The 26,585-nt window shown below is 42.7% G+C and overlaps 1 protein-coding gene across 8 annotated transcripts in view; it reads right to left on the bottom strand.

The window, feature by feature from the left end:
- The window catches only part of LRRC4C (leucine rich repeat containing 4C), a 1,145,515-nt gene that overhangs the window by 133,972 nt on the left and 984,958 nt on the right, over window positions 1-26,585 (bottom strand). For 6 of the 8 annotated variants that reach the window (XM_053256515.1, XM_053256493.1, XM_053256505.1 and 3 more), the window contains one exon: window positions 14,050-14,219. The exons of 1 other annotated variant lie outside the window; for it this stretch is intronic. The gene's annotated coding sequence lies outside the window, so the exon portion shown is untranslated. Of the gene's footprint in view, window positions 1-14,049; window positions 14,220-21,184; window positions 21,204-26,585 lie in introns of those variants that run through there. One more of the 8 variants, XM_053256524.1, reaches the window with a different exon arrangement.

Here is a 26,585-nt window from a genome sequence, read left to right as displayed (position 1 = left end):
GAAGCCAGGCGTTTTGTCCTAAATATGCATCCCTTTACACTTTTGAGGCAAAGAATGTGATTTGACTGCCTTCTGGTGTCTCTTAGCCCTAAGAGAAACAGAATCAAAAGCTACCATTTTTTGAGATAATACATTTTATCCTTGGTTCTCTCTACTCGCAACTACTGTACCATGATGACTGTCCTTCCTGAAATTCTATTTCAGTTTGTGTCATCCAGGCAGCATCTTTTCCTCCTTCTATCGCCCACTGCTTATATTGCTTCTTCCTTGCCAGGTATTATAGCACATCAATATACCAAAAAAAAAAAAAAAAAAAGCAAGTCAGTTTGTCAGATGTTTCCTAAAGCTTCTTGGGAACTAATTTGAGAGTGAAGTAAAGAAAACAGTGGTCTAATTTGTCCAGTATTTCACATTCACAAGGAGCAATGAATTATTTCCAAATGCTAAAGCATAAGTTCTGAGGATGAGAGAGTCTTTCCCTAATTATTGTTTGGAAATTTGGCTGCAAGCTCATTTGTACAAAATGCAATATATAATACTTTCCCAAGACCAATGTTATCAAGTTGAGTTGTAAAACGGGAAGAAATAATATTCACATATTAAGGCACTTCACACAATTAGTGTGAAGCACCTTACCAGGCTCTGCAGGGAGAGCGGGCTTAGCCCGCTCTCCCCACAGACGATCAGGCTTGCAGCCCTGGGCCATCATGGAACCAGTGGAGGCTGCAGGGATCAGGGTCCCGGAAATCCCAGGAAGCCCCATGCGAGCACACGCAGCATTCTGGGGGGACCCCCGAGCCTGGGAAGCTGCTTGTAGCATCCCAGTTTTGGGTCTACTCATGTGTTGCCATGCGCCACTGTAGCACACAAGTAAAAAGACAAAGTTAACGGAGCACTCACTCTGTTAACCTTATTTAATGGGAGGGGGATTAAGGCAGGCTAGCTGCCTTGGAACCACCGGGCTCACTGCTTTTCAGTAATCGTGGGAATAAGCTCATTATCGCATGTGAATAGTGATAAACTTGAGATACAAGATATGGAAGCTGTTAATCAGGAAAACAGATGAAAGACCCCAATGCCAACTTCACAACCAAGTCAGTCAGCTTAGAGACTCTGTTGGGCCGAAGGGTGAATGGTAAACCAACCTAAGTCCCAGTCTATCCTTGGTCTCCATATGTAGGTACAGATATAGGCCAATTCCCTGGCAGAAGGTATTATTCTTATACACAATAGCCTGTCTCCCTCCCTGCCCACATCCTCTCACCTGCTCCACAGCAGATTATCCTGCCATGAAAAGCTGGACCACTAGACTCCCCCATCCACATCTCTGTAATACATACCAGCTCTATCATCCACTATTAAGTCATGAATGATTTCTGTTTTGTTTTGATCTGACCCGGCATTACAAAGAAGCAAGGTGAGGTTCTGTGGGAGGTCGGTACTGCTCCCCAAGGTCAAAGAGCTGGCAGGGGGACTGGAAGGGGTAACAGCTATTACATTTCTTATCTCTCTTCCCCTGTAATGGCCTGCTACCCTAACAATGCCACACCTTCCTCTGTTCCCCACCACCACTGGAATAGACCCAGGGCCTGTGAACACCCTCCATCAGTCACCAGATACACTGAAAGACAGAGGGGCCATTCACATGACCTACCAGGTAGGCGGGTGGGGGAAAGGCTTTCCAAACTTTACCTCCCCCACCCCCACCAGTCGATCCTGGTAAGCCTGGTGGGAGCGCACTCTGTTCTCCCACACAATCAGCTCTGTTCTGTGCAGTGCAGAGCAGGGTGGATTGATCTGCTGCTGGGATTCATTGTCTTGGTCTATGTGAAGCCTGCAATGCAGTGTACGACACATGTGCTGCATTGTGGGATTCTCCCAAGAGCCAGGCACTAAAGGCACCCATCTTTGTGTGTGGCTGGGCTGGAAGCAGCTCGTGCTCACACATGAGCAGGTAGCCGGGAGTAAGTGAGAGTTAACTCGCTTAAACTCAGCTAACATCTGGGCTTAAAAACCAGGCTAGGCATTGCTGCACTGCTGGGATTGGGCCTGATCCCGGCAGTTTTCATGTGAAGCCTAACGCAGGCTGGGCATCCATAGCCCAGGCTAGGCTGTGCCTGAAAACAGCCTCATACCTGTATTTCCCACATAAGATACCTGTTATCGTATCAATGTCCTGGACATCCTTCATTGCAACATCACAAACACATATAGTAGTTTAATGCCAAATATAGCTAAGAATAGAGTCCTCAAGGGAGGTTAGGGGAGATAGGATTCTCAGAGACCTGTTCTAAAGGAAGTCATGGTGCAATTCTGGAAGCTCGGCAATAATTTCCCCTGGATGTAGCATTAGGAGGGAAATTATCCTATTATTGGCATCCAAATCCAGCAGAAGTTCATTGTTGGTGACTCGGGATCGGGCCTTTTAGTTGTCACCCCTAGGTTGTGAAACATGTTCCCCATGGATATAAGCGGATTATCTTCCTTGGAGACCTTCAGGAGAGCCTTAAAAGCCCATCTTTCTAGCCTGGCTTTTAATATCTAGTTTTAGTTTTAATTTTAATGAGGTTTAATATGGTTTAAATTGGTGTTTTTTTTTAATTGTTTTATTATGTATTTTTAATTTTAATGTAAACTGCCCTGAGTCACTTTAGAAAGGTCAGTATATAAACTGAATTAATAGTAGTAGTAGTAGTAGTAGTAGTAGTAGTAAGAAGAAGAAGAACAGCAGATTTGGGTTTCTTTTGCTAATGTAATTGGATATCTGGGACTGGAATGTGCTGCCATATAGGACAGGCAGGGGTTAATACGGTTTCCTAGGACACCCATTTTTCTCTCACTGGAACTGAAAAAAGAACAATTTATTTTTTTAAATAGCCTTGCCCTAAAGTGCAAAGGCACATCTTGGTGTACGGGTATGGATTTAGAAATGCAATATAGCAGAGCCATATATATAATTGAACAAATGCCAGTATAATCAAAAAATATTAATAATGTTCAACTAGGAGAGTATGCAAAATCAGAATTTTATGTCAAATCTCCTTAACACCCTCCTGAACAACTGAAAGAAAAATGCATCTCACATTTACTTACTTGCAACAAAAGACAACAGAGTAAGCAGTGACTCCAGTTAACCCACAAGTAACTGATTTTGTTTCAAAGCTCTCTCTGATTTCTGTTCCTTTGGCCATTGCTGCTTAGCAACCTCAACAGAGCTCTCTTAGTCTATATTTATTCTAGAGGGATTTCATCTCTCCCCACCTCTTTTGCCTTTTGGAATGTCTATAACTGAGTGGGTTTTTTAAAAAAAAAAACAACTTAAAATAAAGAGCTGTTTGTTCTTCCACTACTAACAGCAGACCCTAGGCATCCCACCATCCTTTTTTTTAAAAAAAGCCTTTGGCCAATAACAGAAGTGTTGGGCACCTTCTATTTTCTGGGGATTAGAAAAAGTCCTAACTCTTGCTCTTTCCTATCCATATTAGAAGTGTTTGGGCTTTGAACCCTCTCCTACAAATCACTTCCCCTTGTGGAAATGGACACTGGTCCTTTGCAAACCCTCCATTTAAACTGATGGCTCCTGCAGAAGTCTTTTCATTATCCTGGAATATCCTGAGCTGTACACGCAGTGCTTTTAAGTCATGCAGTTTCTGAGTAACAGGCAGAGAGAGAAAGAATGAGAAAGGTTATGCCGCATCACTGACTCACCAGCAGATCCTGCATCATACAAAGAGTGGAGGGAAATGAGGTTTAGAAATTTTTTTTCACTCTGTCAATTCATCAAAAAGTGCAGGTCTGCGGGGGAATAGATTGTTCGGGGGTGGGAACATAGTGGAATAGGTAGACACGGACTGAAACAAGAGGAGCAGCTCTTGCTACAGGAACATAGAAGGAGATTAGGATGTTATTTGGCTAAACTACTACAGGGGAGATGTGGGGAAAGTGATTGAGTGGCTGGTAGTCCTGATTTCTTTTTTATTTTCTCCCATACCCTCCCCTCACCATTGTTTTCTTAGTGTAACTTTGCAGGGAGAGATTAATAAAAATTTCATTATTTATAGGATGCATTAGCAAGTAGGCTGCTTGGCTCTACCCTAGTGCTGCGGATTAAGGATATCCAGACAGGTCAAATGTAAAGAGAAGTCCTTTTAACTTGGTTAGAAATGGGATACACTGCAACCAGGAGCAGCGGGGGATGGAGGTTTTCCAGTTAGCTCCAGCCTTCAGCACTGACACACTCCTTAACCACACACCCTAGCATTTTTGTGCTCAGAGTGTCCTTCAACTGAATAGAGAGAGTGTGTCTATTCCAGCGTTCTAATGGTATGGATGAAGTGTTCCATGTTCAGTGTGGCCTCTTCAGGCAAACACTGAACCTGGGGCTGCTGGAGGTTTGGCCATGATGAAGTACATCAGAGCCAGAGGGATTGGTTAGGTAGTGCACAGCCTTTCCCCTGAACCTGGGTACAGTGCCCCAGTTTCTCAAAAGGGCCTCCAGAGCACCAACTGCCTTGCTGTGAACAGATATAAGTGATATGATATGAGATATGAGCCACCTCCAGCCTCGAAAGGCAGGGTGCCTCTGAGTACCAGTTGCAGGGGAGTAACGGCAGGCGAGAGGGCATGCCCTCAACTCCTGTCTGCCTTCAAGCGGCATCTGGTGGGCCACTGTGTGAAACAGGATGCTGGACTAGATGGGCCTTGGGCCTGATCCAGCAGGGCTGTTCTTATGTTCTTATGAGGGGAGGCATGAAAAAGGCAGGACAGGAGCATGACAGCTCCAACTGCAATACTCTCTGCTTAATGGATTGTGTTTTAATCTCAAGTGTGATTTCCAAATGAGAAGGTTCAAAGATCTCTAGCCACTGAAAAGAATGGGAGGGCAGCTAATTTTTCTCTCTCACTCTATTTATCAGAAGCATTTTCATTTTAAAAAATGCTTAAGGCAACTTTAAAAATGTAATACAAATCAAAACAGCTAAAACATGCAAAGCTTGTTAAAATATGCACATTTGAAAAGCATACAAAGCCTTTTAAAATATAGAGATTCAATACCACAAAACACTAGAAGCAACCAATCAATTCACAATAAAGCCCAGAAAAACAATACAGCCCACAAAATTAAAATTCAAGTCGTAGTGAAATGGCTTTCTAGAATGTCTTCATTCTCCAGCAAAATTCCAACAATGTATAGAATTGATAGATCTCCCTAAAGAGCATGTCCTCATCACCAGTTACAATGCCCTGTTCTGTGAACTTAAAGGTCAAGCCTCTCTAAAATTGGGCAAAAGGAAGAGGTTATCACTGCTAGGGGTGTGCACGGATCAGTTCGGAGGCCATTCTACTGGCCTCCGAACCGGTCTGGAGAAGGGGTGGTTTTGGTTCGGGAGGGTTAGGGTGGGGGGTTCCATTAAGGGCGGGGGGGCTTTACTTACCCCTCCCGCACTTTCTTGCGTTGGCGCCGTAAATATTGTAAGAAATCCGGGCGGCAGGATCCCTCGCTGCCCGCTTCTATTACCAATTATGGCTCTGCTCCTCTGAATTTTAAATATCGGGGGGCGGCAGGGTGCTTCCCTGCCGCCCCCTCGAAGCCCCCTGCTGCCGCTGAAGCCCCTTTAAATCTCGCCCGGACCGGAGATTCCGGTGGAGAAACTGCGCTCGGGCGGGCGGCAGCGAGACGTCCGTCCGCCCGCCCGCTCCCTGCCTTGCCGAGTGCAAAGTGCAGGGAGCCTTCTGCGCACGCGCGAAGAAGGAACTAGGAAGAGGGGTAAGTAAAGCCCCCCCCCTTAATGGAACCCCCCACCCCAGCACCGAACCGCAGCTCCGTGGTCCGGTGCACATGACTAATCACTGCATGGGACATCGACACATCTTATCTACTGCACAGAATCAGAGAGCATCATCACTAGGCAAACTGACCTGGCTGCAATTTCCTTCTGGAATTGTAGAACCCTTCCAGGCCATCATTTCCCCTCAGGGATAACACCTTTTCTCTTGGCATTTTACACAGCCAGCACCAAATAGCTCTATATTCTTATCTCCAAATAGCAGAAGATGGCAGGGTAGCCTTGGATGATAGTATTGTGTGCAATGGACAAAAGGAATGCACTATCTTAGACACATTTTTCAGGGGCGTAGCAAGGTTGGAGTCGGCCGAGAGACAAGAATTTAAAATGGGCCCCTTGCTGATATACACACACAAACACACTTCACAATATATAGTGCACATACACTCACACCCCCATTATGAATACGGTGAATATCTAGTTCACAGGGGCGGATCCAGCAGGAAATTACAGGGGGTGCAACAAGAATCCCCCCCCCCATAAAAGATTCCACCTCTATATAAATATTGGGGCTTGGATTTTCTCTCTCTTGCAAATTCACTATGCCAGGGTGTGTCAAACTAAAATTTGGTGGTGGGCCAGATTAGATTCTGATGCACCTCTGGTGAGCCACACATAGCCTTGCACCCACCTCACACCACCTAAATTCCTCCCCCCTCTCTGCTCTTTCTCTCATTCCTTTTCCTTTTCTCCCCCCTCTTAAATTAGCTGAATTCACTATTTTTTACACTGAAATACACCCAGGGGAAGATTTATTTATTTATTTTTAGAAGAAATTCGGAACATACCTTCTAATGCCAGCTTTTTGCATGGAAAATCCAATCACTCTTCTTCTCTCCCTTACAAAGGTGTTGCTAGGTACTTAAAAGATCCCAGGGTGCAACACAGGTGGGCGGAGAGTCATGTGATGTGCATCTGGGGAGCCCCTTGAGGCAGTGGGGCCCCGAGACAACTGTCTCCCCTTGCCTAATGGTAGTTACGCCCCTGACATTTTTGTTACATTAAAAATGTAGAGTGTTGGGGTTTTTTTTTTGGAGTAAAATGACATATCATGTCTCATGCTTTGAGTAGGTTGGAGAGTGCCTTGTGACATTAACTTCTCACAGTGATAGTCATAGGGAGAATCCAATAGATACTGTCCATGAAACTAGCACAATTGCTATGCATGCATCATTAACACACTGGATAATTATCAAGATTATCCCACTATGGAAGTGCTTGCAATGTTGTCTCATCTTGCAGATAAACTTAGTGGCAAACTTAAATCTGTTTTAAACTTTTCACTAATTGCCAGCCTTAACAAAAAAAAAAGTGAATCAGAAGTAATTTTTTTACATAAACAAAAATTGTAAGAGGTAAGAGAGTGCTTAGTTCCCTAAGCTGCTTTTACCTTGCCAATGTTTCAGAATCATGTGTTGCGGTTCAAGAAGCTGGAAGGAGGAGTTTTTGGGAAAGTTGGCTGGCACTGGAAATATTAAGCTAAAAATGTTTTGAAGAAATGAAATATATAAGGTGCACAGCAAAAAGTAAAGTTACTGGGATACGCAGTAGACAACAGGGAAAAGATTACAATTAACCTCTCTCCAGCAGAAGGTATGGTGAAGCCAGAGGTGCTACACGGACCATAGGCAGTGGCAGGAAAAAGCTGAACACTTTTTATTTTTGTTTTTGTAAAAGAGTTGAAGAGCAGAAAAAGCAAAACCTTATTCCCTTTAAACTATGTAAGATGTGAGAAACCTCTCATAAGGCTTTCTGCATGGGAGAAAGAGAAGGGAGGACAGCTAGGTCTAAGAGTTTCTCCTCTTCTCTATATACGAAGGTCAGAGCCAAATATTTTAGGTTCCTTTCTGAGGCTTTACTAACATCACTTCAAAAGTGCTGAAATCAGCCTTGTTCTTCTTATGATCAAATATGCATATCTTAGGAGTATTAGAAACAAGAGATAACTGCAATTGGAAGTATTCTCTTCAACCACTTCGAGCTGTTCTATACATTACAAATTACATAAATAATTGAAACCAGGATTGTGTGTCTGTGGAGGGGGAAGTATGATCAAAGAAAGACTAATGCCTAAACTGAAATTGTATGATTTACACTGACAGTGGTATTAATTTATTTCCATATTGATATGTAGCTTTTTCTAGGGATGCAGCAAATATCCATAATCTTCATTTCAGGGAACAAAAATCACAGTTTGCAGTTCTGAATAAGACTTCTGAACACTGATCTTAGATCAGAGAAAGAAAAGGGAAAAAGAGGCGACTTGTGTAAGAAGAACCAACTCCTCAGAATGTGGAAGGATGCACGATAGCATTTGAACAGGGAACTGTAATGAGCAGTAACTAGACCAGATGGATGCACAATAGCTAACCAGTCTTTGCTTTGAATGAGGAGCACGATGAGCACAAATTAGTCCGGATAGATGTAGTCCTCCGTCACAGAAGATGGCAAAGGCAGGGGCATAACAAGGTTGGAGTGGGCCCAAAGACAAGATTTTAAAATGGGCCCCCCAGGTTTTGTAAATTGTGGATGATGCAAGTCATTTAATGGTACTAGAGAAAGACATGCTGTTCTGGGAGCTCCAGCTTTTAACACTCACATCAGTTTCGGAGGATGAATACAACTGAAGGAAGCCCGGGCAGGTGTGCAGCTGGGGGAGTCAGTCATGTGACTTGCCTCTGGGGGGCCCCCCAAGGCAGTGGGCCCCCAGACAACTGTCTCTCCTTGCCCTATTATAGTTACGCCCCTGGGCAAAGGAATAGACATTACTCCAAACTGTCTGACCCTTTTTGGCTCAAAAAATAGATGATGTTTGGAGTGAGCAAATCATTATAGCATTGGATCATAAAAAGTCTCCATAACCGCCCCCTCCTCCTCAAACTTCCTTAGGTGATCTTTGAATTTTTTGAAAAATGTCTGGAACATGCAGCACAATTGCCAGCCCCATTCTATAAGTGAAGCTGGCTCAAGAAAATTGAACTTGCCAACCAGGAGAGTCAGGAGATAAAGATTGGAAAGCCACCATATAGTCTCCATAAACTGTATATTTAATAGTCCTATTACATGTGATGAAGAAACCCTTCTCTATGCAGGTATATAGTTGTTTTCCATCCCTGCTTCCATCTGTTCATTATTATTGTGGCAGATGCTTTATTGACAAAACCACCCTGAATCTTATCTGTGAATAAACCTGCCCACCCACCCCTACCCAATGATAGTTCTTTATTGTTTATAATACAAGACTCTGCAATTCTCCCAGATGGCTTTCAAAGAGGTTAATATGCTTTCTGAGGCTTGGGAGATAAGCTGCACAATTGTTCAGAGTTCATGGTGTTAACTTCCACATATAGAATGTGTACTGGGTGCTTTAGCTCAATTAATTAATTGAGTTTGTACTTCAATATTGCAGGGTCAGGAGCAGTCACTTTTTATGTGCTTGTCTAATTCTTCTCATTGCAGTGGATCTTACCTTCGTTGGGCACAATAACTATTTGCCAAAAATAAAAGCAACAATAATAGATCTAGTGCAAAAAAGAAGAAAAGCTGTGGCAATTATACAACAAGCAGCTTTGTCAATTTCTTCTTTATCCAGAGAAGTTTATCAGCATATGGAAACATGTTTCCATACACACAGAGCCAATAACAGTGCAAGGCACTCTTGGACCTTGATGTCAATGGCTCATCACCCCACAGAGGGCTCCCAGTTGACTCCTGTCTGGCTTGGCCGCAAAGGGCCAGGCAGCAACTTCCAGCTGAGAAAGAGCAATCTCCTCACCTTGGTAGCAGATGAGAGTCTACAATACAAGGAGTCATACAAGGGTGTGTGCTTGCCCTGTTATTATTTAATTACTATATAAACTCAGCGGTACAACATCTGGACAAAAAAGAGTTCCATCCCCCCAAGTTAACTGATGGGCATATCTCACTGCTTCTGACAATATGTTTATCCTTTCACAGTTATCCTTTGCACAGTTTTGTGAGGATGAAAAGCTGCTGATAAATTACAAAAAGATGAAAGTAATGATCTTTGCCAGGAGAGTTAAGTAGAATAGTTGCTGTATTTATGGCAGGCCTGCTCAACTTAGGCCCCCCAGCTGTTTTTGGACTACAATTCCCACAATCCCCAGCCACAGTGGCCAATAGCCAGGGATTATGGGAGTTGTAGGCCAACATCTGCAGGAGGGCCAAAGTTGAGCAGCCCTGATTTATGGCAATAAAATAGACTGTTTCAACTATCTAGGAATAACCTCCCATTCATCTGGTTGGATTGTGCTTCACAAGTAGCACAGTGGAGTGCTTCGGCTATCCTATCTTACAATCATACCTAGGAGGGTGATATGTCCGTGGGGCTCTGAAACTATTTGAGGCAAAAATAGTGGCACAGCTACTATACAGTGCACAGTTGGATCCTTACTCTAACCTTGCCCTGATAGAGATGGTACAATCCAGGTTCTTAAGATCAGTTATGCAAGTCCCTAGATGTGTCTTTTAATACAATGTTAGGACTGGAATTGGGAGTCATAAGTGTGGGGACCCAGATGTGTATTACCATCTTGGTACACAGTGTACCATGTGGCTCAAGGTGGTATTCTCTCTGATGGGACTGGCCTCACTGGTCCTTTAAGACTGCTTCCAATCATGGTGGAAATCAGCTGTTTAAAAACAGCTGGCTCTTTACAGCCTTTCCCCTGAAGCGCTGTGGTCTATGGGCTATGAACAAGCAAAAAAGTATGTAAAGCAAAGAATATTGGATATGGAATGGCAACAGGAGATAGGTAGGGTCCCAAAATGACTTAAAATATGGAGATTTGGCTTTAGCACTAAGCCAGCTGATTATTACCAAGCCCTAACATGGAAAGGATATTTAGATGCCGTGACATGTCTGTACCTACAAAGATTAGAATCGTTTGGACAATGGTTTTTACCATGACACTCTATGGATGTGAACGCTGGACTTTGAAGAAGCAAGATAGAAAAAGCATTGATGCTTTTGAACTTTGGTGCTGGAGAAGACTTTTGAGGATACCATGGACAGCCAGGAAAACAAACAAATGGATCATAGAACAAATCAATCCAGAATTTTCACTCAAGGCACAAATGACCAGGCTCAAACTCTCATACTTTGGACACATTATGCAAAAACCCAGTTCCCTTGAGAAATCCATAATGTTGGGAAAAGTTGAAGGAAAGAGAAGAAGAGGATGACCAGCAACAAGGTGGATGGACTCGATTACAACAACAATGAACACACCACTGAGAGACCTTAAAAACGAAGTTGAAGACAGATCATCCTGGAAAGAATCTATCTATGTGGTCACTAAGAGTCGACACCAACTTGATGACACTTAATCAATCAACTACCCCTAACTGCCGCAGAGCATTTGTGCTGGCTCATTTTGATGTATTGCCCTCGGTGGTTTTATATGGTAGATATGGTAGGATTTCTTACTCTGGATGCTACTGCCCATGTGATACACAGGCCATAAAGGATCTGTGTCATATTTTATTATACTTATAGGGATTCATGTGAGTTGTTAATTTTACCCCTGATTAAGGACATACCAGGCAGAGAAGATGAAGTATATATCTCATTTCTCTTGTCAGACCATCAAGCCGATGTTACTTATAACATGGCTAGGTTTTGTTTAATAGCAATGAATATACAACATCTAATGACTAATGTAGTGGAATAATTTACCATGTCACTGTATATTTGTAACACTATGCTGTTGCTATATTGTTATATGGGCATGTATTCCTTTCTTCATGTTTCTGTACTGGTCAAAGATAATACTTAAGTTTATCTATCTATCAAATAAATGCTACACATCCAGCACATGGGTTAAGAGGTCCATGTCATCCCCCTATTAAAAAGGCTGGAGTGAGGGGAAAAGGCACCAGGGCTCTCTATGTCCTCTCCACATAAGAGGCAACCAGTATGGCCCAATTCTTGAAGAGATCACCTGTTCAGCAGGTGAGTGGGATTTATGGGCAGCTAATACTTGTAGGTAGCTAATACAGCAAACTGAAACATCAAAAGCTTCAATTTTGATATAGTCTTAAAGCAAAACAAAGCATTTTGGGAAACACTTAATGATTTACAATTAAATCAGGTAATCAGGTATAGAGTAGCATACTGGAACCATCCCACAGGAGTGAAAATGCCCCCCACTCCCCATTTGTCTAGGTCCATGGAGGACCACCGCTGTGTTGCCAAGAACACAATATAGCAGCCAAGCCAATAATTCTACAGAGACTTTACCCTGGCTTCCTCTCCAGTACATTTTACACAGGGTTTTTTTTAAAAAAAATGTTCAGCCAGACACAAAACATGCTGTTCCAAAAAAAGAAAAAAAGAAAATATAGTTCTAAAAGAACATTTGTGCAGTTCCAAAATTCAAGTCATGCAAAAGTTATATTATGTTAGATGATGTAAAAGGTGGCTGATATCAATGAGACAAGAAAAGTGAGTAGTTCAGGATCCTCTAGAACCCAGACCCTCATCAAGCATCTGCACCATTTCTCTTCCCCCGTCAAATACACTCCCTGCAAACTTCATTGCTACTATCCACAGAGTCTTCAGCAATGAATATAACACACTTTTGCAATAGCACCATCAAATTCCAAATTCTGAGGATGTTCTTCCACTTTATGTAGCTTCTAAATGTCATGGAATGGGACTCTAGGCAACAAAATCTATGTGCACAGACAAGGAAAATTCACTTCTTGATTGTCTTTAAAAATGCCTCCTGTGCTTGTACAACACAGTAGCATCCACTAGCAGAGAAGAAAAACACAAGGAGTGAGGTTCATTTAGTAGGGTTGTGTGGTGTAGCATTTTTTAATTCAGCGAATGGAAGATATAACTTTGTGCCTATCTCGCCAACTGTCTTAACTGATTGAGCTGAGGAAGAGTAGAAGGAAGAAGCAAGCAAACTAAAGAACATGACTGTAACTTTCCCAGAATAAGCTGCTGGATTCTCTTAAACAAAATTGCCATCACCTCTGCACTCACTCTCTTTTCTGCCAGGATGTCACACATTTCAGACCAACACATGTCTCTTCTTCTGGTGAAAGGCCATCAATGATGTTTCCCCCCTTCTTTCAGCAATTCCATTCTCAAAATAGCAAAATGAATTTGAAAATGTTAATTCTTAAGTAGGGTAATTGTTCAATAATATTGGCAAATTCTAAAGAAAAGGGGATAACAGAACACTAGATTTCTCTACACCAGGTAAAACACCAGGTTTTTAAGCTAGCATCACATCATCTCACATCTTATTTAGGTGCTAAAGCCACTATCAGTGCTTTCAGGTGCTGAAATCACTGTTGTCAGAAATGATGACTCAGGAAGCTAAAATCATATGGGCATAGAGATTTTATCTTACATTCCTTAATGTCTTCCCCACCCCCAAAGTCCAGCTCCACACTTTCTGTTTTCTAGTTTGAAAGTCTTACCAAGCCAAGACTGGCAAAATCTCTACATGAAGAGGAATAATAAACAAGAAGGTGCATTTATCTTGTGCAGCAAGCCTTTCTCTTAGCACCAAGCTCACCCAATCCTCAACTTGGATTGATGGACACGGGGTGTGAGCCAAGCAGGATTGAATCTTGAACAATTAAATTCACCACCATCACAGATTTCTATTCAAATTGCTGATCAGCCACACAACTGGATATGTGTACAGCTTTACTATGAAGCAAAATAAAGCAGTTAATTCATCTTCAGATGCCATTTCAAAATGTATCATTTTCCAGGCTAGACTGAGCATAGTAGTTCAGACTTTGCAACAGCTAAGATACATACAATCCTATGCACATTGGACTGGAAGTTTGACTGAACTCAATGAGGCTTATTTCCAAATACGCACATATAGGATTGAGCTGAAGGCTCAATCTGCAACACTGACAACAGTTCCTCTGACCTTCTCTCAGATTTGTGGTGAAAAGCCTTGGGACAACAAAATCTCACTAAATGAGTTCTTGCTTGTGACCATAAACACTACTTAATGTTAATCTTTTTATTGGTTGTTTTTATTGTCCTGTAAACCGCCCAGAGAACTTGCATTTTGAGCGGTATTGAAATATGCTAAATAAATAAATAAAATTATAAATAGTAAATAACATTCCAAGTCACTACACCTTTTGTAAGACAACTGTAGAAGGGATTTGGTGAAATAGTAAGAAATGAAAAATGACCTACCAGAATACTTAGTCCATCTTCTGTCCTCACTTTCTGGCCAATAAAGCAGGCAATCTGGAGGTCACACTATCCGCTTGGATCCCACACAAAAAAGAATTCTTTCTTGAGGCTAGTAAGATTGAAGCCAACTCTCTTGTTACAAACTGCCAGTCTTTCTTCATAGTATCAACCTGTTTAAAATATGAACAGAATATGTATTTATTATTTATTTAACATATTTTTATACTGCCCAAAACTTATGTCTCTATATTGAACCAATATTTGGTTAGTATCATATGTGCACTGACACTAAATTAGTTCTGTATTCACTCAAGGAGGAAAAAGTCACCAAAGAATCCCAGGAACCATACAAGCAAAGCTTCCTTTTTAAAATGTTAAGACAATACTGCTGGAAACATTCAATTAATGCATTGATTCATCACTGGGCAGGCACACAGCCGAGGGTACTGATAGAGAACTCAATGATAATGATACTGAGTGTACTGATAGAGAACTCAAGTTCACAACTTGTGGAGGGTCTACCTAGCAATGCTTCTTATTTTTATTTGAGAAGTGCAACCTCTGTTTAAAAAATGGAGAGGGAACTGAATATAGATTTTGTATTGGACCTAGACTATCCAATAGGCAGATGTGTCATTGGAGTTGCTTTGCAGTTACAAACAAACAAACAAGAATAAGACCTGCTAGATAACCGGCACCCTTTTAATCTAGGATAACCTAGTGGTGGTTTTACCCAGGTTGTTCTCACTGACCAAGAAAGCTCAACGGTTTTAGAGCTGCAAAGCAAACAAACAAAAAAAGAAATCTAGGCTAGGGTATGTAGTTAAAATGCGACATATAATCTACCCTTCTACTTTTCACATGACCCAGGTGGATAGGGGGTCACAACCATCCTTTTATGATTTACAGCTTGTCCAATAGAAGACAATGATGGATACATAATTTGCAATATCTCACTCCATAAGTGCAAACATAAAACACCATGAGCACTAATCAGAAGGCATCATGCTGATGGACTCCTTAGGCAGCCAATCAGAGTAACCATAGGGCAGAGAGGCTTGTTCTTTTAACTACTTCTTGTATTCTGTTCAGTAATCTTTTGAAGTTTGTATGGACATTTGTCCCAAGGGGGACTCTGTATTTGGATCCCATGTGTTAGCTACAAATCTGCACTTTGCCAGTTATTGCTAAGGCACTTTGCCGAGTTATTGCTTAGGCACCTCCACCTCCAAAGCTGCCCACAATTGGCTCCACCTCTCACTACCTGCCACTCCAACCATCACCTGCCCTGTCCTGCCTAGCACCCCCCCCCCCCCCGCCAGTCCCAGGAACCACCAGCCATCATTGGTAGGCAGTATGGATAAGAAACCAGAAAGGTGTGGCATACAAGTCTGGCTCCAAGCATGCCACAAATGCAGAGCAGACAAGAAAGTGGTTGCAGAGCACAAAATGCTCTAGATTATCAAAGCAGATAAGCCAAACCCGTACCATCCTACATTTTACAAATGAAAATAGGAGCTCTACTCACATGGTGGGGCACTTCTCACAATCAGCAAAAATCAGGCTAGCAGAGGCTATTTTTGGTGACCGTAAGAGCCACCGGGCTCGCAGCTGAACCCGGTGGTTCTTGAGTGGCAAACCCACTCGAGAACCCCTGGTAAAAAGCAGGTTTGCAGAGCGAGCGCTCCAGCAAACCTGCTTTTTACCATTGTGAGTAGCCCCCCGGCCGGGAGGTGAAAAGCTGCCTCCCGGCTCGGGGGTCTCCCCAGTATGCCCTGTGCACTCGCGCAGGGCATACTGGGGCTTGTGGGGGCCGTGCGGCCCCTGCTCCCCCCACCGGCTCCATCTCAGAGCCGGCCATTGTGTGGGCGGCCAATCCAGCCACCCAGGGCTCCCTGCCCACTCGTGAGTGGGGAGAGCGGGCTTAGCCTGCTCTTCCCACTCACAGGTTAAAACTGGGTCTCACTGATCATGAGACCCGGTCTGGTATGTTCAACAATGTGTGTACAGTGTAAACAGGAACAAGTATTCATATGTTATGTTAAACACAGGTACAGCAGTATACTTCCCATCTGTCCCTGCATTTCAGGGGGCCTGTATCCAGGCTCTTTTAAAATGTACTTTTAAAATGACCACAGGTGCAGTCATTCACACAAAAACATGTAGAAGTAGACAGGCATCTGAATGCAGATCATCTAAATATATACTTGTAACAACCAATGTTTATGCCAAGGATTAACTGCCTAAGCCACCACCCACTATTACATATTACAGGAGCCCCACCTGCCCACTATATGCTCTGCACGGCACAGTGTCATACAGTTGTATACACATTTACATGAAAGTGCACTAGGAACATGATGAGGCTGTTCCCATAACCAGATTAACTCAGCCTGGGAAAGCCCAGCCACAGTTAGGCTGATCTTTGTGGATCCCTCAGCTCCCCACCTGCCTAAACCTCTAACAAAACCCAGCTGTTAAGCAAAGCTAAAGGTGCTCTTGCACCCTTAACCTGGCTGCTGGGTATCGTGTGTCTCCTCAGGCTGAGTGCAGCCCACGGAGAAACAAAGACGGGTGCATAGAGCACCCCACCCGACTGATGGGGGAATAGCCTCAAATAGTCACTAAGAAAAATACAGGCAATGGCAACAATTTCTGGCAGAGAGTCTGGCAACCCCCCTTCCATTTCTACTGAGTTTCTAGGAGATTGCCCAGTGTGCAGCATTTCTAAGGGGGCCATCAGCAACCCAGAATACTCACCCTGACCCAGCAAAGGGGTAAGCCTGCACTGAATTTGCCATTGGGCTATTTTGAGTACTTACAGATGTATGTGCTGAGATCTGAGTTTTAATTAAGGAGCCTCCCAAAAAGAAAGTTGAGAGAGAAAAACTATGATTGATGAAATGTTAAGTTGCTTATTTAGAGTTAATATGCACTTTGATATGGGATAACATCTATATGTTGTGAAAATATTTTTACAGCTATTTATTGCTTAAAAGTGTAGCCATTTTCAAAATGCAATCTGGATATCTCCCCAGAAAATAGAAGAAAAATGTAAGCCTTTTCCCGCAACCATTTTACTTTTTCCCCCTCCAGCTGTCCTAAATCAACCAAGATTGTCACAATTGTCTCTTGATAATCACAGGTGATTCATCAGTGCCCCAGGAAAATCATGAATTATAGCCTTCCTGATGTATATGTGTTTGAATCCACCTAGTTTTGAAAGTTCTGCCTGCTCATTTTAATCAGTCTGTGAAGTTCTGCCCCCTTACTTAGAGCCCCTGGTGCTCTTTCTGACTGTAGCAGAAGTTATGTGAGTATAAATCTCAATCAAGCCACGTTTTCTGCCATGGAGGACTCTGTTACCCTATGAGCACTATTCTTTTTATTATTTTGCAGTCACATAAGCCCTATTCAGACATTACATTGTACATGTGTTCACATCTTTGTGTGTGAATAACTGTGTCTGAGTTGATTTCAAAAGTGAACCAGGATACAGGCCCCTGAAATGCAGTATACTGTTACACTAACCCCAGCAGGAAGGGAAGTTCCATGACCATGATGGTTACAGTGCTTCCCTCTTCACACAAACAGTGCCGTAACCAAGAGTGGCCAGCTGGAGGGGATGAGTGACAGCATTGGGGTGGGACTTCCTACCCACTTTCAGCACTGTGTGAGCGTTGCTGTACTCAGTAACATATTTAGTGGGTAGGATGTCAGCCACTGTGTAAATTCATCACTGTACATTCAGTTCCTAGAAATTTCTAATTGTGAAATGTCCTAGCCAACATCCAGACTAACCCTGCTCTGACATGCCAGAATTTTCAGTTATGTGTAGAGGGGGAATTTTCAGTGGCTGACATGTAGAAAATGCAGCTCTCTTTTTCTCTGCAGCTGCCTTTGGGAGAACAGGGAGGCAGAAAACTGTCCCTTTCAGTTCATGGAAATGGTTGGATATTGGCCACTGTAAATAATGATTTTTTAAAAAAAGTGGCTGACATGTAGAAAAGTACTCAAAGTAATCCCATTGAAATTAAAAGAGTAGATTAGGCATTGCCTAACAATCCTTTTAATTTCAAAGGTACTACTCTGAGCAATTTTACTCCTCATGTCAGCCAGTAAAAATGAGCCATGACCCAAAGCAGCATTGTATCTTGTTTCAAGTAAAAAATGCATGATGTGACATCAAAAAGCAAGTTGAACTCTTTATTAGTTAAATAGATGCCTCAAGTCCCTAAACCCCAGCAAAATGTTACATTTAACCTATTTAACAACATAAATTTATAAAAAAATAATGGTTGAGACTGTGCAAGGGGAGTCAAGCAGCTTCAGCACAGCCTGCATCCCTGTACACATGTTAGCACCACTATGCTGTAGGGCAGTAGTGCTCCGTGGTAAGCACTCCATGCATGCAGTGGTGTGACCCAATGCCCACTATTGTCAAAGAATGTTGCATTTTTATGAACGTTTTTTTTTAAACCTACTCCACACCAATTGAAAATTAAAACAGTGGCTGACACAGTAGCTTGAGCTCTGCCAGCACCCCTGTGTGCATGTGTGAGCACCATGGGCAGGGAAGCAGCACTCCATGCACGAAGCTGTGCAATGCAACAGTCACTAATGATAATGGACACTGTGTCGTGCAACTGCATGCATGCAGTGCTTACTACAGAGTCCTGCTACCCTGAAGCACAGCCCCATCGATGGTGCTTAATTAAACATGCACAGGGACAGTTTAAAAAGAAGCTGGAACCATTTAAGTACTTCAAAGTCATTACAAATGCAGTCACAGTCAATTTTATGAAAATCTAATAGTTGGAATACTTTTTAGGTACTTTTTAGTAATAGTTAAGCTTAGCTACCTCTTTAAGAATTTTCATGTTGCAAACAAATGTAGTTTGTGTCTGTCAGTGTCATAAACTTTAATAGCAATAGCAATAGCAATAGCACTTACATTTATATACCGCTTTATAGCCAGAGCTCTCTAAGCGGTTTACAATGATTTAGCATATTGCCTCCAACATTCTGGGTATGTTTAATTAATACACAGTATGTATATTGTAATACACAGTAAGGCAGTTCATATGATCAGAAAGAGGGTAGACAAGCATAGTTTGGGAGCTGTACAGCTTCTTGCGTTCTGCTCATGTGCAAGCAAAAAACATGTTTGGATGCACTGGCTGTTATCATGTGCTAAGCAGCAGCTAGATTGTAGGGCTCCCTCCTACCTAGCAGCTATGCCCAGGTCTTTAGCAAGGTAGGAGGAAAAGTCCTCCAACCTGCTGCTTAGCACACAATCATTGCCAGTACCTCCAAACTTATTTTTTGGGACATGATCAGAATACAGGAGCACGCATAGCTCCTGAACTAGGGTAGGAGGCTTCTCCTACTCTAATAATAATTGTATGAATGAGCCTAGTTTCTATCTCTGTGAAGAAATGGCAAAATGAGAATAATATTAGCTTCAGTAAACTGAAAGTGGTATCACATCATCAAGGGATAAGAAGCTTTAAAAAAAATTGACTGTTGTCCCCAAACTGTTTAAATTAAAATTTGCGCTATTCAGAGAAAACCCACAGAAGGTGGGATTCAGGGATGTTTGATTCATTATGCCTTGTGGAATCATAAGAGTTCCATCCTAATTGTCCTAAAAACTGTGCATCTCCTTTAAGTACATTAAGAGATTTAAATATTTTGTAGCAAATAAGGTGGAGCTGTACACCTCTGCCTCCCCTGAACTGTTGAGAATGCTACTTTAGCAAAACAACTTACTTTTCCATCCCTGCAATTAATGCAGGTCCTTAAGATTGGTCTGTAGAACCTTTTAAGACTTATTTATTTGTTTGTTTGTTTGTTTGTTTGTTTTATTTAGAGTGGAGCTCCTATGCTACAGTAATATAGATATGTTATAATCATCTAAAATGCAGATGTTACATTATTTAAAAAATCTTCACTACTGACTGAGACGGGAACACCCGCCTTTTGGTCCTTTTTCATATAGAGAAAAAACTCAGGGGCTATTCTCACGATTAACAAAAATCAGACTAGGAGAGCCTAGCCTGATTTTTGTTAATCTTAAAAACCACCGGGCCCGCAAGCAAGCCCGGTGGTTCTTGAGCAGCTAACCCGATCAAGCAGCCCGCCCCTTAGCCCGGGTTTGCAGAGCGAGCGCTCCGCAACCCCGGGCTATCTGCTTGTGAGTAGTTGTGGTGCGGCTCCGCACCGCATTTACTTGCAAGTTGACCCCCGACAGGGAGGCGAAAAGCTGCCTCCCAGCTCCAAGGGTCTCTCCAGTATGCCCTGCGCGCTTGCACGGGGCATATTGGGGCTTCTGGGGGCCGCACGGCCCCCAGCCCCCGCTGGCTCCATCACAGAGCCGGCAACCGTGTGGGCGGCTGATCCGGCCGCCCAGGGCTCCCTGCCCAGTCATCTGCGGGAAGAGCGGGCTTAGCCCGTTCTGCCCACAGTTTTGCAGAAAGTGGGTCTCACGGATCATAAGACCCGCCTCTCAGTCTACTTCCATGGGTCTTGTACAACATAATGTGGTGCATAAGAATATTAAGAAAATGATCATTAGAGTTTTTTCACTACAGTGTTTTGAACTGCAATTAAACAACACTGAATAAATTATGATGTTACGTGAGAGAAATAACAAGTGAGGATATGAAAACTGAGAGAAACAAAGCAAGATGTGAAAAATGGTACGTCAGGAATATAGTGTATTCCCAGGAAGCTTAACATCAAAAGAACTCCAGCAGAACATCTTTCAGTATCATCATGCTTCCAGAAGTGTAAGCAAAGTAATCAAAGTAATTATACAATGAATTCAGCCATTTGTCCTGGTCATTATGTTTCCTGAAATGATCTTCTAATTTCCAAATATTATTATTCTACATTCATAATCATACATAAATAATTTGACCCCAAACTACATATTATGGCAGCTATGCTTTCATTTCATGCTACAGTTATTCACTGAGTGTGATTAAGCTTTCTACATGGGACACTGCATTCGTCAGAGACTGGGGGAGGGGAGTGGCCCTCCTCACATTACACTTGTGCAGAGGAGCCTTTGCAATGTAACTCCTTTGCGTGACGCTTGGGGAATGTGAGAAGCCATGTTGGAGGAACTCACACTTCTGTTTTCCATCATGCCAGCATTCTGGAACCTGGGGCAGCTTTCCACATTATCCAAGCAGCATAAGAACAAAGTGTGCTTCAGTGTTTCCTAAAATAAGAATGTAGTGTAAGAAGAGAACCAGAAACAGAAAATTAGGAAGGGAATGGGAGGCAGTGACAGCTAACACAGAGATAATTTGTAGAGGCTGTTCTTACGATCAGCCTAAACCGGGCTACGAAAGGTCTTTGTTGATTGTAAGAACCACTGGAAGCCGCACAGCTCCTAGTGGCAGCACAGCAGCAAACCCTGCAAAGAGGCCACCTTCTTAAATGGGGTTAAGAGAGCTAGTGCTCTTTTAGCCCCATTTTGTTAATCATCTTCTAGCCCCAGCTTCTTGCAGCCGGGTCTGGTAGACTGCGGGGCTCCTGGCCAGCATTGGGGGATCATTATAATGCACTGCACACTTGCATGGTACATTATGAGAGTACCAGGAGGTGGGGCAATGTTTCTCAGCCTCCAACTCCCCACACTGCCAGGTGTAGCTGGCAGTCATCTGGGCAGGCGATCCGCCCACCCAGAAAAGACAGAGAGGGATAATCTGCAGGGAGGTAAGTATAAGTGTAAGTGCACTTCCTCCCCTCCCTCCCTCTAGCCCGTTTTCACTGATCGTGAGAAAGGGCTCAAAATTTTACTGTCCTCAGTCAAGCACATTTGATGTACATTTTATATATGAACCTCCCATTTTAAACTACCTGTCTGCCCGATAAGAAAGAGAAAGATACAAACTTTTGATGAACTTGCCATTAGTTATCCACTAAAAAATATAAAGTACGCAGCTTAACTGCCATCTTTTGATTTACTGTGGAGCTGGGGTTGGGGAGGGAGGCTGTCAAACATTAATTTTAAAAAAAATCCATCAATGTTCCTGAGAAACAGCATGTTTAAACATCCCCCAGCCCTACGCTAGAGGTTTGGTGCCTCAGTCAGAGCTCTGAACAAAATGGCTGTCAGTTTGCCACTCTGCAGAAAGCCTCTGTGTCTGACCAAAATGCCTGTAAGAGTGGATTCCAGTAAAAGTTCACAAAACAGTTTACATAGCAAAATGAAAAAAATAATAAGAAAATGGTTTCCTGTCCCAGAGAGACTCAGAATTTTTTTTTTTTTTTTTAAAGACACCACACAAGGGCGATGCCAGCAGCAGCTACTGGATGGACACGATACTTGATTTAAAGGGAGAGTTGTCCTTCCTCTGGTAAATTTGAGAGCCACCACTTTAAAAGGTGCCCTTTTGGGATATTGGAACCAGAATTTTAAAAATCTCAGCATGAAACCCTGCTTGGATGTCAAACTTCATAATTTAAATGTATCAGCTAATAATAAATGCAAATACCTTTGAAAATGTGCAAAGTGCCTTTCCTCATTACTGATTAATTGCATATACAGGTCGGAGGAAGTAGCTGCCAAGCAAGCATGAATCCCTACAGTTCATTTATTCAAAAGTAATCAAGGGAATAAGAAATTATTCTAATATTGGGAAATGAAGGGTGTGATTCTAAATGGTTTAAGTACAATGGAGGACATCCAGATTAGCACTGCACTGGTGCAACAATACCGATATCAACAACACTGACATCCACACTAACATTGCTCTGTCACACAAGAGGCGGAAGGTGGGGAGGGGCAATTTTGTTGATCTCCCCTTCCATTTCTGGTGTAATCCTCAGGGATGTAATTATTTTTCTTTAAATAACTTCCACATTCAGGAAATTACTCTATGCAAAAAGGGATGGTTCTTGATTTTGACACTCACGACAAAGTTAGAATTTAAGAAACACACTGTAATTTTGACAAAGTTGCAAAAGCAATGAGAAACATTACCTTAAGAGCTGCCCTGGTTGACTTTTTCTTCACATCAGAAAGTAACTGAGCTAATGGTGTGGTCTAATGAGTGGTTTATGCATTTTGACAAACCAAATGAGGTTTGTCAGGATAGGCTCTAGGCAGCATGGAACTGCTGCAATTTTCTATCTCATTGATTACCAGAATGGGAATTGCAAACAGCTCTCAACGTTCATACAACATAAAATGAACTCTTCACAGAATACAGAAATTTAAGCCTCAACGTAGATAAAATATATTAAAGCAACTGTGTAGGGCATTGTTTCACAAGTGTGAGTCATAGCTGACTGACCTTTATGCAGATTAGTATTAAGTGGCACAGTGGCACTTTATGACAGATGGTAATTCTATGGATAGTTCTGGACTGGATTAAGATGCATCAAGGAATGAGATTTTCAAAACAAACCATGAATCCACTCTCATTTGCTACCGAAGAATCTACACTCAGAACACCTCAGAAACAACAGAACCCTGTACCCCATGGGTTAGAAACCCATGGGGGGGGGGCGGGAGTTGGCACCCTATGTGCACTACACCACCCCTCGCTCTGGGCCAGCCCAGCACCCTGCAAGTGCAGTTATGGGGCTGCTGAAATCTCCATGATTCCCTATGGAGAAAAACCTTAAAGAGATGCATAAACTTCAACAAATAATCAAAAATCAGCCCTCTGCCTAAATCCTTTCAAAAAATTCTGGTAGCTTCCTTGCCCCCCCCCCCAGGCACTACCACCAACCCCACACCACTCTAGGCCATCCCTTCCCCCCCCCCGAAGTGAAGCGATACACCTCCATTATACCTTATGGGAGGAAACATTAAAGACGTGTAAACTTCAACAATTCACCAAAAATCAGCCCTTGCCAAATCCCTCTGCAATTTGGGTGGTAGCCTCCACCCATTAGGCACTACCACTGCACCCACTGTTTTGGCCCTGGGACCTGTTTTCTTGATCGGAATCAATTTGGATTCAGATTTGAATTAATTTGGATCTAAATCTAATCTGGGGTGATTTAGATGAGTCAGATTTGGACCCAAAAATGAATTGGGGGTGTTTCAATTCGGTTCTGAATCAAAACACCAAAAATCCAGATTGCACATCCTTATAAAACAATGGCTCTAGGGCATGGCAGTAACAAGAATTTCTCCTGACTAAAAACATTATTTCTCCCTCTCCCTTTTAGGCATGTGCACAAACCGGTTTGGTGCTCCTTTTCTGGAGCACTGAACTGGTTCAGAACTCTGGTGTTCAAGCCAGTTTGAGACGGGGGGCCTTTTAGGGGCAAGGAGGGTGCCCTTACCTGTCCCGCCACTTTCCCACCAGTGCTCTCCCCAAAATCGTTCCCATGGGACTACAACATACCTCCTTGCAGCCCTAGTAAGCATTATACCTGAAGTTACTGGCGCATGTGTGCATGACATGCACATGCACACGCATTGACCACTTCTGGTACAATGCTAACCAAGGCTGCAGGGAAGTATGTTCAGGTCCTGTAGCAACGATTTTGCAGAGAGCGCCAGCAGAAGGGGAGATGGTGAGGCAGGTAAGGGCACCCTCCCTGCCCATTAAAGGCCTTTGGGAGTGCATGAACCAGTTCGTGCACATCCCTACTCCCATTCTCTCCCCGCCCCCATGGACTTCTCTTGCATGGTGAACAACTTTTTTTAAAAAAAGATGAAAAACATGGTATAGCAGGAAAACCAGCTTTCACTTTCCTCATTTGGTAACTGGGGGGAGTGAGTGCCAGAAGTCATAAAAATAGCCAGTCTGCTAGTTTGGCATTCCTTATTTCCCACGCAAATTTATGGCTTTAATTTTTAAACATAGTTGGTGTGCGGTCAGAGCCTAGAATAGGTTGGGCACAGAGCTAGAGTTGGTAGAATCTGGCAGACTTCACAAGGTTGGGAGGCAAACCCTGATGGGTCAATAGCACTGTTTTAGAACAATGTACTTAATTTAGTCAACAGAACTCCTGATTCTAAACCTGAGATCAAAATAGCAAATTGATAAGGAAAGTGTCTGAATGGCAGCCCTATTTAATAACCCCACTTCTCCATATGAATTTTGGAGAACAATATTGAACAACAATATTTATTGACACAGAACTGAAATCATAATCCTAAACATGTTCATGTACACGTCAATGAGGCTGTTCTCACAATCAGCCAGGCCTGGGCTTGGCTGCCTGTGAGAACTGCCAGGATCCACATGGATCCCAGCAGTGCCACAGTGCCAAACCCAATGTCTAAGCCTGGGTCTCAGCCTGGGTCTTAGCCTGGCTGCTGAGATTATGTATCGGGACAGACTGCTTGCAGCTCGATCTGACACAGAGACGTGTCCAGTAGGTCATATGAATGTCCCATTGTGTGAGATTAGTGCCTTGTACTGTGGGACACCTTAAGTGGTGCAGCAGGGAAATGCTTGACTAACAAGCAGAAGGTTGCTGGTTCGAATCCCTGCTGTTATGTTTCCCAGACTATGGGAAAACACCTATATTGGGCAGCAGCAATATAGGAAGATGCTGAAAGGCATCATCTCATACTGCACGGGAGGAAGCAATGGTAAACCCCTCCTGTATTCTACCAAAGAAAACCACAAGGCTCTGTGGGCGCCAGGAGTCAAAATCAACTTGATGGGACACTTTACTTTACTGTGGGACAAAGGCTGATTGTGCTTAACATCCCACAAGCAATTGTTATCAAGGACTAGCTAAATATAGACATCATGCTATGACCATTACATTGTGTAGGGATAAATGGGTAAAAGCAATGCTAGAGCTGTCTGTATACCCAGTAGTGAGTAAGGATGTGAGAATGCAAGACCTTTAGATTCTCTGTATGTATAAATAAATCCAAGGGAAGGTTGCAGATTTAAATTAACTTCAGAAAAGACCTTAATATAACTTGACTTTATGAAGAAGCTCAGCAAGCATATGCCTGACTACACAACACATTTTTAGTCACTAGATGGTGAAAAGGAAGACTTGAGGTCTGCCAAAACAAGCAAGTGTTGCCTGAAAAGAAGCAAGCAAGGTCAAGATACAGAGAAAGGCACTGAAGCGTTTTCCAAAACATACACCATGAAAAAAACCTTAATTATTTGAGAAATGCACATGTTATGGAACTGAACTTTTTTTAAAAAAGAGATGTTAATTTAATTTTGGTATGAGTCCTATACATGTAGATGAATAAGGTGGCAGACTACTAAGGTTGCTGGATAAACCATACCATTTCAGGATGCAGGGGAGAGATGTCATTTCTTAATTCTTCCTCATGTTAAAAAAAAAATTTCCACAAGTAAAAACAAACAAAGATAACACAACAGGCAGAAAGATTGTAGCTCAGTCTGCTCTCTGCTGTGCTAATTTTCTGTTTGCAGGACATTTGCATATTTTCAGAAAATAATATGTCCACCTTCAGACTGAAATGGTCCATTCTGTCATCTCTGGATTTCACCATCACTTTCATAAACAAGTCTGCTACATATGTCGGGCATGCCTGAGTTCTAGCACTGTTGAAAATA

Source organism: Hemicordylus capensis, chromosome 1 (assembly GCF_027244095.1).
Source record: "Hemicordylus capensis ecotype Gifberg chromosome 1, rHemCap1.1.pri, whole genome shotgun sequence".
Classification (NCBI taxonomy): Eukaryota; Metazoa; Chordata; class Lepidosauria; order Squamata; family Cordylidae; genus Hemicordylus; species Hemicordylus capensis.
The sequence above is the reverse complement of the archived record's forward strand: the minus strand, read 5'-3'. Positions and strand labels throughout refer to the sequence as shown.